General features: G+C 35.9%; 1 protein-coding gene across 1 annotated transcript in view; it reads right to left on the reverse strand.

The window, feature by feature from the left end:
- Window positions 1-12648, reverse strand: part of fat2 (FAT atypical cadherin 2) — a 203723-nt gene extending 191075 nt beyond the window's left edge. The window contains exon 1 of the mRNA XM_028813216.2: window positions 12470-12648. The gene's annotated coding sequence lies outside the window, so the exon portion shown is untranslated. The remainder of the gene's footprint in view (window positions 1-12469) is intronic.
- Between the last annotated feature and the right edge of the window lie 462 nt (window positions 12649-13110).

Below are 13110 nucleotides of genomic sequence, written 5' to 3' on the forward strand. Positions count from 1 at the left end.
AACTAAAAAAAATAAATCCAAATATATTGGTAAATGTTAATTTCATGCATTTAAAATGAAAAATTTAGGAACACAATGTTTCTGCTCCTAGATTTCATAACCTGCATGCCAAGAGATGAAGTTCCCAACCAAAAAGGTATGTTCATAACTTATTAGAAAATCTACTTTATATGTCCTAAGTCAAAAATAATACAAACATGTGGGGGAAAATGACAAATACATAAACAAAATATTTATATACAAGTCATGCAAATAGTTTAGTTTTCCAGACTGTTTGAAAACTGGCATCAACTATTTTTATCAATGTAAATGAATCCTGCTGGCTCCCAGCAGGATGTGTTCTGTACAAATAAACCTCAGGTCAAAGGCTAAATTGTACTTTGATTATAGAATCCGCTTGCACACACCCATTTCGACTTATATTGTGTTGTGGCCTAGCTGATACTGGAGACAGTCATATTATTTGTTTTATTACAAATTCAGTTATCTGTATTTGTTCATTCTTGAATCTACTTATTCCATTGAATGATCATGAGAGGTAAGAGACACAAGGCTAGACCAAAAACAAGATGGGATGGTTAACCACTATTTCACAACTTTTATATTACCATTACATTCTAATCTCATAGTTAGTAAGAGATAACAGAGAGATAACAAAGCTAAACATGGCAAATGAGATAATAAAGGCATTTATTGCCTTCATTTTAATAACATTTTACATAAAAAGTCATATAATCAGGTTTGTTCTCTTCAGTTCTCTGCAAACCCACACAGACATGATGTCACAAGCAAAGCAGCTTCACCCACTACAGAGTCTAATCACAACCAGTTATGATTTAAATTAAGTGCCTGGCTTTAAGGCAAACTAGAGGATACAGTATGGCAAGAGTAAAACTAATTGTGGCAAAGAAATGAAAGGAATTCCAGGTACAAAACACAATAAGGGTGGAGACGTGGTTAGCACTGCTGCCTTCTAGATCCAAGCAACTGGATTTGGAGGACTGCTTGGTCATCTAGTCTGCAGTGTTTTAATGTTCTTTGTATTATTTTTCTCTGTGCACCTCCTTCATGCAAATGATGCATATATAGGGTTAATTGGTGATTATAAATTGACATGATATGAGTGAGTATCCCCTATGCAGAGTTAATTTCTGTGTTGGGTTCAATAGCATGTTTGGCTCAACATCCCTGCAATTCCAGTGTATTTATGGAATGAATGGGAGTGCGGAAACTCAGTAAACTGTAGTAACACTTAATTTTTGAAATGAAATTCAACAAAATGGTAAATTACTTAAAACTTAAAAATTCTTTCCAAAATGATTTAGAGATAACAGTGGTTATTACTTGCGCTAGAAAAGGCAAACCAGAATGAATAGACGTGACCAAGAGTGGAAACATTAAACAGGCCTGAAGTTGTAACCAAGAATCAAGCCTACCATTCATCTGATCAAAAATCCTAAGCTAAGAATCATAAGTGACAAACAGAAGCCAAAAGTCAGGAAACAGGAAATCTAAACAGCACTACTATACACACGTACAAAGGGTTTTAATTTCATTTTCCACAAAACTTGGATGCTAATAAATCTAACATGAAGATCTTTATACCGGTGCTCCAATTATGTTAATTGCGGGACCATGCTTCATAGTAACCATTGTTGCGTCTTGATGATAGCACCACAAAATAGCTCTGCCCTGGGAGAAGGTATATGGCAATGAAAATGATATAAAATAATTCTTAATAACTGATTTCAAAGTTCAGAATACAAATAAATAGCAGAATATGAAACTTTGCCAAAAAAAAATATCATGGGACTTCAAAATTGAGAAGAGAGCTAAAGGCAATGGAATAAAAAATTTTAAACTACACGATTCATGACAACACTATTGCATTTCGATTGTCTCCATCCCTTTAAGTTTGTAATGTCTAGACTGGATGCTCGCGGTGTACCTTACACTGTGTAGCTGGGGTGGGCAAACTCAGCCATGTGCTATTACAATTGCTGTACTTGTTTATTTTAGCCAATAAGATGAACAGAGCTTGTTATGCTTGGAACTGAATAGTCTTCTGAGTTTACAACTTTAATTTAGTTTTTCTTGAATACCATGTATCAGCTATAATCTTTCTAACTCAAAAACCTAGACTATTTTGTATTTACTCTGAGCTAAGATATCTTTTTTTCCAGATTTTCATATAAAACAACATATTTTTGCTCAAAAACCATTAGTGTGAAAGGTAAACATTTATTTGTTTGCACATCAATAGTGACCAGCCATGAGATCGCACAATTAACTCATTGTTGTGATCTCAATAGCCATGCAAATCTGAACTTATATTTTACAAAAGACTAATTTTTTTGGGAACATATTCTTAGAGTTGGTTTCCATTACTGGTTCAAATTGTCTACTGATTGTGAGATGTGCAAAGAAAACCTTCTACTGATTTTAAATATTCTTTGCTCACTAAGAACAGAATAGACATGGTTTATAAATTGTCTCCTTTTCAAATATATTACTTAATTGTTTACACCACAACACTTAACAAAACCCTTTTTCTGTGACAGAATTAGTTCTGCCTCTAGTGCCTCAAACCTGATTACTGTGTTATCATGATAGGCCGTTCTTATCTAACCATGACCGTGATAAGAATGGAGTCTAGAAAGCATCATCAGGAGAAATGATAACATATTTTATACACTATAGCTGATGTCAAGCCATTTATTTATTTTCTGAAACAACTCCACGCTTACTCATTTTCCCAGGAACAGGGATCCTTACAGTTTCTTGCCAGTAGCAACCTGCCCCACGTTTTTCTTTATTATTTTCTCCTGACTCATTGTTCTTCATCACCCTAAATGACAAAGTCCTGTTCTCCAGCTTTGAAAAATACGGTATATTTGAGAAACCTCTCCACCTGAAAGCTATTAAAATGAGCAGGCCATAAAGATGACCTTTGTACAAATCCTAGATGTTCTCAGGCTACCAAGATTAAACCCAACTTCACACCTGATCCTTCTCTGTTTACAATCATTTTCGTATCTCAGAAAATTGTCACTTCCTCCCACACCTATTTGTGATCTTGTGCCAGAAAGCCTCAAATCTGTGAACTTATTCATGATGTGGTGACTCACACTACCCTGTGCTGCAGTGAAACTAACGGCTACAGAGCAACAAAGGGCAGATGGGAGATTTCTCAATCTTTTCAAACTCCTGTGTCTGCCTAGCCTTGCTAAACAAGACCTGTCATGTGCTGAGGATTTAACAGGAAAGTGGTTAGCTGAACTATTATTTATTGGTTTATTCTGGAAAGGTGATTGAATTAACTGATATAAGTAAATCAGGGTGGAACCAAGTTGAAATAGCATTAGGTGGCAAAGATCAACCTTCAGATAGCAAATTTGAATAAAAAAGTACAGGCAAAGTAGATATGCAGTATACTGAACATCCATCATTTGCCTACACTTGACTTAAACTAAATAAAAATAGGGGCTACCCAATTCTGTTTTGAGTGCAAACAACAGTCCTCAGCCCAATTACTTTTAAGCTAAAATGCCACTTGTGAAAGAGGAGGCTGTCTTTGTAACTGTAGCCCACCACTTGTTCTCTTGAAGCAAATGCAGACTTTGACTAAAAAAGCATCAGATTTAGAAAAGGTCTTCTAACTTTCAGCCTAAGCACTTTGTAAAGGGAACTACTTGGAAAGCTAGTGCTACATGTACATCTCCAAACGGTTTAATGTCCACTGCAATCAAAACATTTTGATTCTCATGAAACAAGCAGCAGTTTTCAATCTTTTTCATAAGTGGACCGTTTTTAGTTTTATAATCTCCTCATGGACTGTTGGAGATGGGTCCCCTTGGTCTTTTGAGTGGATTGATTATTTAAGAATACATAGAAAAGTGGAATGCTTACAGATTTACTACTGGAAGAGCTCCGCGGACCAGCGACATTTCATAGCAACCGTCTCACAGACCAGCACTAAGCAATAACAGCGGTTATATAATTGCAATGCCCGACATTCCTCGAACTGACAAAAAATTTCTGCTTTAGTCTGAACTCACTACATTCATTATCTAACACAGCTAATTCAGTTCTAGGTCATAAGTGGTGGTCATTTCTAGGACCTCTGGATACACAGTATGGTCTAACCCTGAAAGGGGTGTCAGTAGATGGGAAGGCACTCTTATACACGCTCCCTCTCGCTAGGTTTGCTAGGGGTCACCAAGCAACGTTAGATTTACATCTGTGTTATCTGGGTGTAAAACCAAAACACGCAGAGAAAGACACTTGCAGACCCGAAACAAGTGAAGCCCTCACTGGCTGATGAGGCCAGTGTCGAAACACACGACTGTAGAGCTATGATGGGGCAGCACTAACCGCTGTCCCACTGTGCCACCCACTCAGTAAACAAAATGCACCAATTAAGGCATAATGATAACAATCAGAGAAAAAGTTCACTGCTTAGACATCTCAGTTTACAAATAGTTCTGAAACTAAGCCTCTACTGCCAAACTAATCCTTAGAGATGACCAACACTGACACTCAGTGTGAATGTTTTAAAATGTATTTCTTTCAGTAGCAGAATAGATTGCTTTTGCAAATGAGGATTTTGTTTGATTTGATAGAAAAAAAAAAATCTGTGTGTGGGTTTGAAATTAATTAATAGTATAAAATTTCAAAACACATTGTCAATTATATTGTGACACAACTTTCTATTCAAAGTTATATAACTCAATAATTTTGAAATGAAAAGTGGCAGATCAGGTTGATTAATTTTGCAGTGGAATGATCCTGCCATAAAAAAAAGATGAAAGAGAAAAACAAGAACTTACTTTGCTTCACCCCCTGTCTAGCAGACATTCCAGTTTTCTGCCAGTTTTACATGTAACAGCAAGTACTGAATGCACACCTTTTAAAACAACAGTAAGCAAAGAGCTAAAAGCTTGGTTCCACCTCCTGCTCTCAGCCTGCATTTAATGTAACGATATATATGAAAAATTGTTCCATTTATGCAAATGTTTAGTGATAAAATATTTATTGTTCCCACACTTGCTTTATTTTACATAGTTAGCTTTGTTAGATTTGAGATAGTTATGGGAAAAAAGGTTCAGTGGAAGATGATGAATATACAATGTTGCAAGGTGTGTATGTGAGTCAGTTTGACAAACAGAGCTCTAGTACAAAGCTTCAGTAATCTGCCGGACTGAAGTATCGTAATTACTTTGCAAAAATGCTTTTTTGATGGTGTATTATGAAAGGCACTGCTGAATGTCAAAAGACCATCAGTTAAGCTAATGATTTATCATCAATGAGTTTATTCTTACAAACTGTAGTTTGTTACAGAATTTTGGAAATGAATTATGCAATTGTGAAGTCTAAAAAATCAGCATGGGAGACTGACATATCCTTCATCAGCAAGAAAGAAACATGCCATATAGACACACATCTTTTTGTCCAGAAGGCAATTTATAGCTCTGTCATTTTATTTTATTTTATTTTTGTAATGACATGACAGCCAAAAGAAGAGGAAGAAGACTGAATTTCTGCTTAAAATTAAGTTTGTTACAGTATGTGCTGTAAACGAAGAGATGAGAGCCAAAATTCAGTACACTAAAAACCACACAATATTAAACAAAGACAAGTGTAACTAGGGCTATTAGAGTATTTATAATTTAAAAGATGACAATGTTGACAGTTAAGATGAATCTCACTTAGGACAAAAATAAATTAGCTATCACACAGTAAGTAGGAACAGTACTGCGAGCAGACAATTACAGTTTAATGTGTTCTTTTAAGGCCCTTCCCAATATTTAAATAGAAAGTTATGGTACTTTAAATCCACGTTCCTTTGACCAACCACATGTCCATCCTCTCTGCATGTAATGTCCTACCAAGGATCAGGGCAAAATAATGACCATTTCGACAGCAAAGAAGAATTGGGCCCATCCATCAAAGGGAATACACACACACCTCAAACAACTGAAGCTGGAGAATATGCAAGATCAACATGGAAGAAAGCCCAGGTACAAAATAGTCGATTCTACTATGCAGTTGTTAATATGAAAGTCAAAAAATCACACTGAAAGTGAAAAATGCAAGTTCTGCTGGAGCTTGATTGACAGTCAAAGCACTGAATTATCTTATTATTTTCTGATTTTGCTTTCTCAAGAATGCCTGAATTAAGTTATAATTTAATGTACCTAGGGACAGCATGGTGGCACAGTGTTAGCACTGCTCTTGCTCTTGGGTTGGTGTCCCGGGTCTACCCTGTGTGGAGTTTGCATGTTCTCTCTATGTCTGCATGCACTTGCCTCTCACAGTCCAAAAATAAGCATTTTTGGCGGATTGGAGACATTAAATTGGGGGCCCTGTCCAGTGATTGGTCCTGCCTTGTGCCCTATGCTTGCTGGTATAGACTCCAACTCTCCCCCAGCCCTCCTCAGGATTAAGCAGGCTTGGAAAATGGTATGATTTGTGCCCTCTTGTCTCTTAGGATTTTTTAAATTTTTACTTTCACTTTTGAAGTTATAATTTTTTCTTTCATTTTTTGTAAAGCACTTTAAGCTACTCTGGATATATGAAAATGCACTATAGAAATAAAACAATGGAGGCAAAACAAGCCTATCTTTGCAACACTGGGTGCTGTGAAGGTGCCAGTGCTTTGCTGGGCACACTTATGTACACAAACTCAACCACTCACTTCTGGGAAATATTGAGGTACTAGTAAATAGCTACTGTCTTTTAATGCAATAGAAACAATTGACTTAAATAAAGTCATACATTTTGGTTTTAAATATTGGGGATGCCTCGTGGAACAAATTGTTTTTCTGCATTATTCAATTAGTCTGTAAGCAATGCCCAGGTGGTAAAGCTAACATTTATTTTTTTTCTCCAGAAGTGATAATCACTACATAATATTAAAAAGACACAAATTTGTACCTTTTACAAAATCTTCAAAGTGTCTTGAGGCAGACTTCTATGAACTTTCTAAATGAAAGTTAGAATATGAATACTTACAATACAGAAATGCAGTTATGCTGAGACAACTTACATTTTCATATACATTTACATTAATTTGCTTAACGGACACTTTTATCCAAAGTGACTGTTTAGGAACTAGTATTACATGGCAAAGTTACAAACTGATCATCACAAGCAAAGAGCTCAGAACAAAATGCAAGCTAATTATACTACCTTGATTAGAAAAACCTAACAAAGCCAGTATCAATTAGACACAAATTTACTGAGCAAGAGAGACTTCAGACATTTCTTAAACATATTGAGGATGTCAGAAATTTCAATGGAGGTTGACAGCTTGTTCCACCATCCAGGAGCTGCACAGATTAAGATTTGATGCCATGCAAAAGTGGCTTCACAAGATGCTAGTCATCAGAAGACCTGAGTTTACGACAGGGAGCAAAAGCCCTCATGAGTGTCTCCATAGAGGTGCTGAGCAATTGACTTCTCTGTAGGCAACCATCCAGGATTTTAACTTAATTTTTTTACTTTATAGTCATTCTGGTGTGATTTCAGAGACCAAAGTGTGTGTATATTTATGTACTTAATTGTCTACCTATTTATGTACAGTATGTATTTATTTAAAGAGCTTCTGTAAAAGGCCAAATTTCCACCTGGGGACAAATAAAGTTCTGTCTATCTATTTTGTCCTGTCTAATATTTGCTACTACTGGGAACTAGTGTAAAGATCTGAAAAGAGACATGACATATGCCGACCTTGTAATACTGTATGCACTGCTGCCTTTTGAATCTTCTACAGCAGCTTGTTAACACATGCCAGTAGTCCTACCAGCAGAGGGTTGTAGTAGTCCAGATGTTACAAGAAAAAAGCCTAGAGAATGAGTTGTGTTGCATACACCATCAGATATGGTTTGATCTTGTGGATTTTTTATAGCATGAATATGCAAGACCAAAAGGCAGATGCAAATGGTCAGTGAAAGACAGCTGGTCAGCTTGATCTCCACCACAAAGTTGCGTACTGACTTCATGGGTGTTAGTGATAAAGAGCTGAGCTGAACAGAAAGGGGATACTGAATACACGGATGATGTGGGATAACAAAAAGGTACAGCTTTGTCAGATTGAGCTGGAGATAGAGCTCTTTTATCCAGATTGAATTTTGAGTGAGAGTTGTAGAGATTCTAAATAGTACCAAGTTGTCCTCTGGCGTAAAAACAGGTACAGCTACATATCATCTGCATAGCACTGATATGAAAAACAAAAAGACTAGATGGTAGGGCCTAGCAAGGTGGTGTATAAAGATAAGAAAAAAGGGCCCAGCACCAATTCTTGGGGTAACCCCATGCTTACCTGATGCATCCTTGACATCTTTTCTCACCAGGACACATGAGAATGATGCCAGGGTCAGAGAGGGTGGCAAGGACGCCCATCATGCTTTTCAGCAATCTGACACCAGTGCCACTAAATCTCCCATGATGGATGCTCTGCTCATTGAAAAGTCTGCAGTGTACATTGTCTCAGAAGAAAGCCTTTAGATAAACTCTCCTTTTTGCTCTGCACTACTAATAACAACTTGTCATTACAAATAATGAATAAAAACAAACAAATGTACCACAGTAATGAAAGCAGCAAATTATTTATAAGTGATAACAGAAGGCCATATTGTATTTACACACACTTACCAATGGTTAACATTAATAGTATGGGATGAGCCTTATGGAGTGTGTGCTTTAGTACTTTGTGCATCTAACTGATTATCTGTTTGCAAAGCATTGTCAGATGGTGTGTACCTCGAACTGCATATGTTCCTTAACTCAAAAAATCATTTTTCAGGCAGAATGACATTTGAAAAGTTACGTTTACCCAGGCTGCAACTTTGTAAGGAACACCTTTTTGCTTTTTTTGAGCTGAGTGTCTGTTTCCTCCTCTTACAAGTTAACCATCTTTAAGACTTGTTGGTGCACGCTCTAGTGAGCTTCTGAACACCAGCACAGCTCAGGTTTCAGTTTTAGCTCTTTCTCTTTCTTTTTTTCCTGTATTTTCTTGTTGAAGTCAAATGCAATTTACAAATGAACTGGAATGTTAATAACAAAAAACATGCTAGCATGTATAAAATTATTAGAAATAGCAGACATTTTCGTAAAATGAATAATATAGTTTTGCCAATAATACAATATATTGGCCAAACTCCATATAAAATTTCTGTTAGACTGAGTCTTACTCTGACAATTCTTCATGAGCCTATAGGGCTCAATGACATCCAGTCACTGAGTAAAATGTTCTCAGTTTTATCTATCTATCTATCTATCTATCTATCTATCTATCTATCTATCTATCTATCTATCTATCTATCTATCTATCTATCTATCTATCTATCTATAAAATAAATTTAAGAGAGATTTAAAATATATTTATGCTATTTATGATTCGTTTAATGTGTTACATTTTGTTCAAAGTTACAGCGTATTTACAAGTTTCACTTTGTTATCAAAGTTATAAACCAAGCATGAGAAGTGACATGTAAGTGAATGGCACTATATATTTAGTTATATAAATTCTTCTGTCCATCCACATGCAAACAAGCTTAACTCATTTCAGAGTCATGGAGGCCTGGGCACAATTTGGTACATTAAGGTGCCAGTTCACTCAAATGTGGCCAATTTAGAGTTGGTAATTAATCAAATACGCATGTCTTTGGGATGTGGCTGGTATTCTACTAATATGAATATATTTATTCATTTATGCTTACTTTGCAGAAGTTAAACCTATTTATTCAAGACTAGATAAAAACTGCATTAGAAAAATTAGTGTCATTTTAATAGAATATATTTATATTGTAATTATGCAGTGTCAGATGTTCAGTTAGTGGTTTTAAATTAGTTGATATTTCCGGATGTATTTTAGGCAATAGATTGTGAGTGTACTGTATGTCTGTGTGTGTGTGCTTGTGGCAGTATGGTCTATACTGAAATAACACTCCCTTTGACAACAATTTCTAGGTGGATAAAACAGAAGGATCGGCAATTAACGTTCCTCTTCCACACCCAGCTGATGGAGAAACAATTAACTGTGTCCTGAAAATGGGAAGAGTAACTTTATAACTTGCTCAATTAAAACAGAGCGTTGCTTTCAGCAATTCTCAAATACCTGTTAGACAAGACTTTTAATATGCACTAGTACTCATGAGCTCATTGCATCTAGCTCCTAAAACATTAACATAGATAAGTACTTTTTTAAATACATTTAGTCGTACTAGTTCATATCTTTGAAGCTATTCAGAAATTGTTCTTTGCTAGGTTAAAGTACACTTCTACTAACTGTTTTATTTCGTAAAGTGTTAACAAGTATCAGGACTTCACAAACGTGTACTATTTAATCTGACCTATCCTATTTTACTTTTTATTTTGACGTCCTTTAATGAGAAATGTTCAGCTATAATATTTACAGTCTAGACTAGAAGACAAGGCATGTCAGGATATAACAACTCGAGATTCTTCTGAGATTAATAGTTATTTGTCTCTTCTGGTTCGTAAAACCCCAAACAATGTCCATGTATCACATCTTTAGTGAATATTTATCTATAACAACTATATTTAACTTTAGGATCTTCCTGTTTAATACAGTTTTCAAACTATACTTAGAATATAGCTATATAACTCAAGGAAAATACATAGTTTAAGTAATTTTGTCCATAACATACACATATGCAAGGCACTTTTCATAATTCATTATCCATCTACCAATTCTCCAAACTTATTTTTTCCACTACAAGGTGAACAGAAGCCATCACCTACACCTTTAGAATTATGTGCAAGGCAAGACCCAGCCATGAACTGTCTATTACCGGGTACATTCACAAACACTCTCACACTTGGCCAATTTAGACTTGCCTGTGAACCTAACCTGCATGTCTTTGGGATGTGGGAGTCAACTGAACCCCTGAAAAAAATGCAGGCAGGCAAAAAAAGAATGTAGAGAATTGAACCCTAGTGCACTAATACTTGCACCACAAAGCAAACCAAAAATATTCACCATTATCAAAGTACTCATCGTCTGAAATTTAAAAAATCCTTAACTGCTTTTATATAAAAAAAGTACAGATGATAACTTTCCACGTTAGACCAGCATGGTAGTTACAATAACGTAAGTAATAACTATTACAGAACAATTAACAATCGTGGGACAAGATCATTTACCATCTTTAAAGGAGAAAAATTAATTCTGTGCTATCTATGTGAAAGGCTATAATGTTGCTATCAGGAGTGAATACCAAGTACACCATAAAGAAACCTCCCGCTCCCGACTTCTTTAGAAGAACACGCCAGCATTTTCTTTTACCCTACAGCATGTCTTTGAGGTAGCCTGTCATCCTAAAACGCCTTTAAATGAAGAAATGTTTCTATTGTCTTCAGTTTAACAAATGTGCCTGTCCAAATATGTGTACTTTAGGTGTTTGTGTTATGCCAGTATTTAAGTTTCAAAGCCCAGGTGTTTCTGTCACTTCTTGACAAAATATCACTCTGTTCTCCAGATCTTTTCAGTTATGTAGCCCAGGATCTGGAACCAAACCTCTTAGAGATGTCCTCTACCTGTCCAAGCTCCGTTTTAAAAATATTTAGTGCTTGTAGTTTTGTGCATCTATTTACTTGGGCTTGTTCTTGGTTATTAAAGCAGCTAGAAAAGGGTTTCTGCCTATCTCTGAAGATATTCCAAAACCCAGCGCAATGATACTTTTATTTTAGAAATTAAGAAATGCATTAAGACATTTAGGTGGTCATCATTTAATACAGAAATTAAACATTTAACCCTCAATCATATCTTTACCTTATTACATACTTAAATCATTAACATTTTTTTTTCTGTTGAGCAATGATGTAAGTCACTACTAAATAAGCCATGACAATTACTGAAAGTTTATAATGTGTTTGTTTCTTTACAGAGAAACAACTAAATCCATTTTAAAATCAGCGCAATCCAGATCAGAGGAAACGTGTAACTTATATTTAAGTGTAATATAAGTGTAACTTATATTTAAACATACTTGCAATACATGATCTGTTAACCAACACCTTTGAGAAACACTAACCAAATGTACTTTTACCAGAATATTTACAAACAGCAGCTTCACTGTAATCGATCATCTAGTAATCATCTAGTAAATCCACATATGCTGTAGAGCAAGAGGTTGAAGCTCTATTTTGTTTTATACAATAAATGAAATGTATTTCCATTTATTGTGTCAAAGCTGCTGTGCCCTTTAAAGCACATGTTCACAGATGGAATGATTTATAATTTATAACCTGTGCTAAGATAACCTCTGGCTCTGTCTATATGCATCATAAAATATTTCTTAGTCTCAACAAGTCTAAAGTTGGCAATTAAGTATGAAAAAAAATAATAAATTATGGAAGTCTGCATGCAAAATTAGCTCAATGCACATCTGAAATAACTTCTGAACAGGCCAGTTAGAAACTGTACAACAACCTTCAACATTACCAGGTGAGTTGCAGAAGAATCTTGAGTGCCAGCTTCTCCCTTCACAGAGCTCTCAGTAGTAAATTCCCATTAATGCCGGCTGCAGTTTCATGTGATCCCATGCTAAGTTGATTTGTAGGTGCCTCCCGTGAAACAGAGGGAACAGGGCTTAACTGCCACTGCTCTTAGACTACAACTGAAGTTTCTATTGGAATGGCCCTCTCCCCTCAGGGTATCCATACACTCCCTGATCCACCTGACAATGTCCCCTCCTCCTCCTCTCCTGCTGCCTAAGGGAGAAGAAGGAGGAGGAGGAGGAGGAGGATTTTATCACAAATTGAAGGTTTTGCATTTGGGCTGAGGCCAGAAAATGTTCAGCCAGCTAACTTATGCATGAATAGGACTGTAATTTACTTTCTTACCTCTTCAGATTTAAATAAGGCCACTGAACCTGAACTTCAGTGCAGAGCATGCTGTCCTTCTAAGCTCCTACAAATTAAGCATGTCTTTTTAAGATTAACTTTTAATCTAAGATTAACAAGTTTTTTCTTTTGTGTTTTTAGTTGTTTCCTCTCACAGTCCAAAGACATGCAGGTTAGGTACATTAGCGATTCTAAATTGTCCCTAGTGTGTGCTTGGTGTGAGTGGGTGTATGCCTTGCA

This window comes from Erpetoichthys calabaricus, chromosome 11 (genome assembly GCF_900747795.2).
Source record: "Erpetoichthys calabaricus chromosome 11, fErpCal1.3, whole genome shotgun sequence".
Taxonomy (NCBI): Eukaryota; Metazoa; Chordata; class Cladistia; order Polypteriformes; family Polypteridae; genus Erpetoichthys; species Erpetoichthys calabaricus.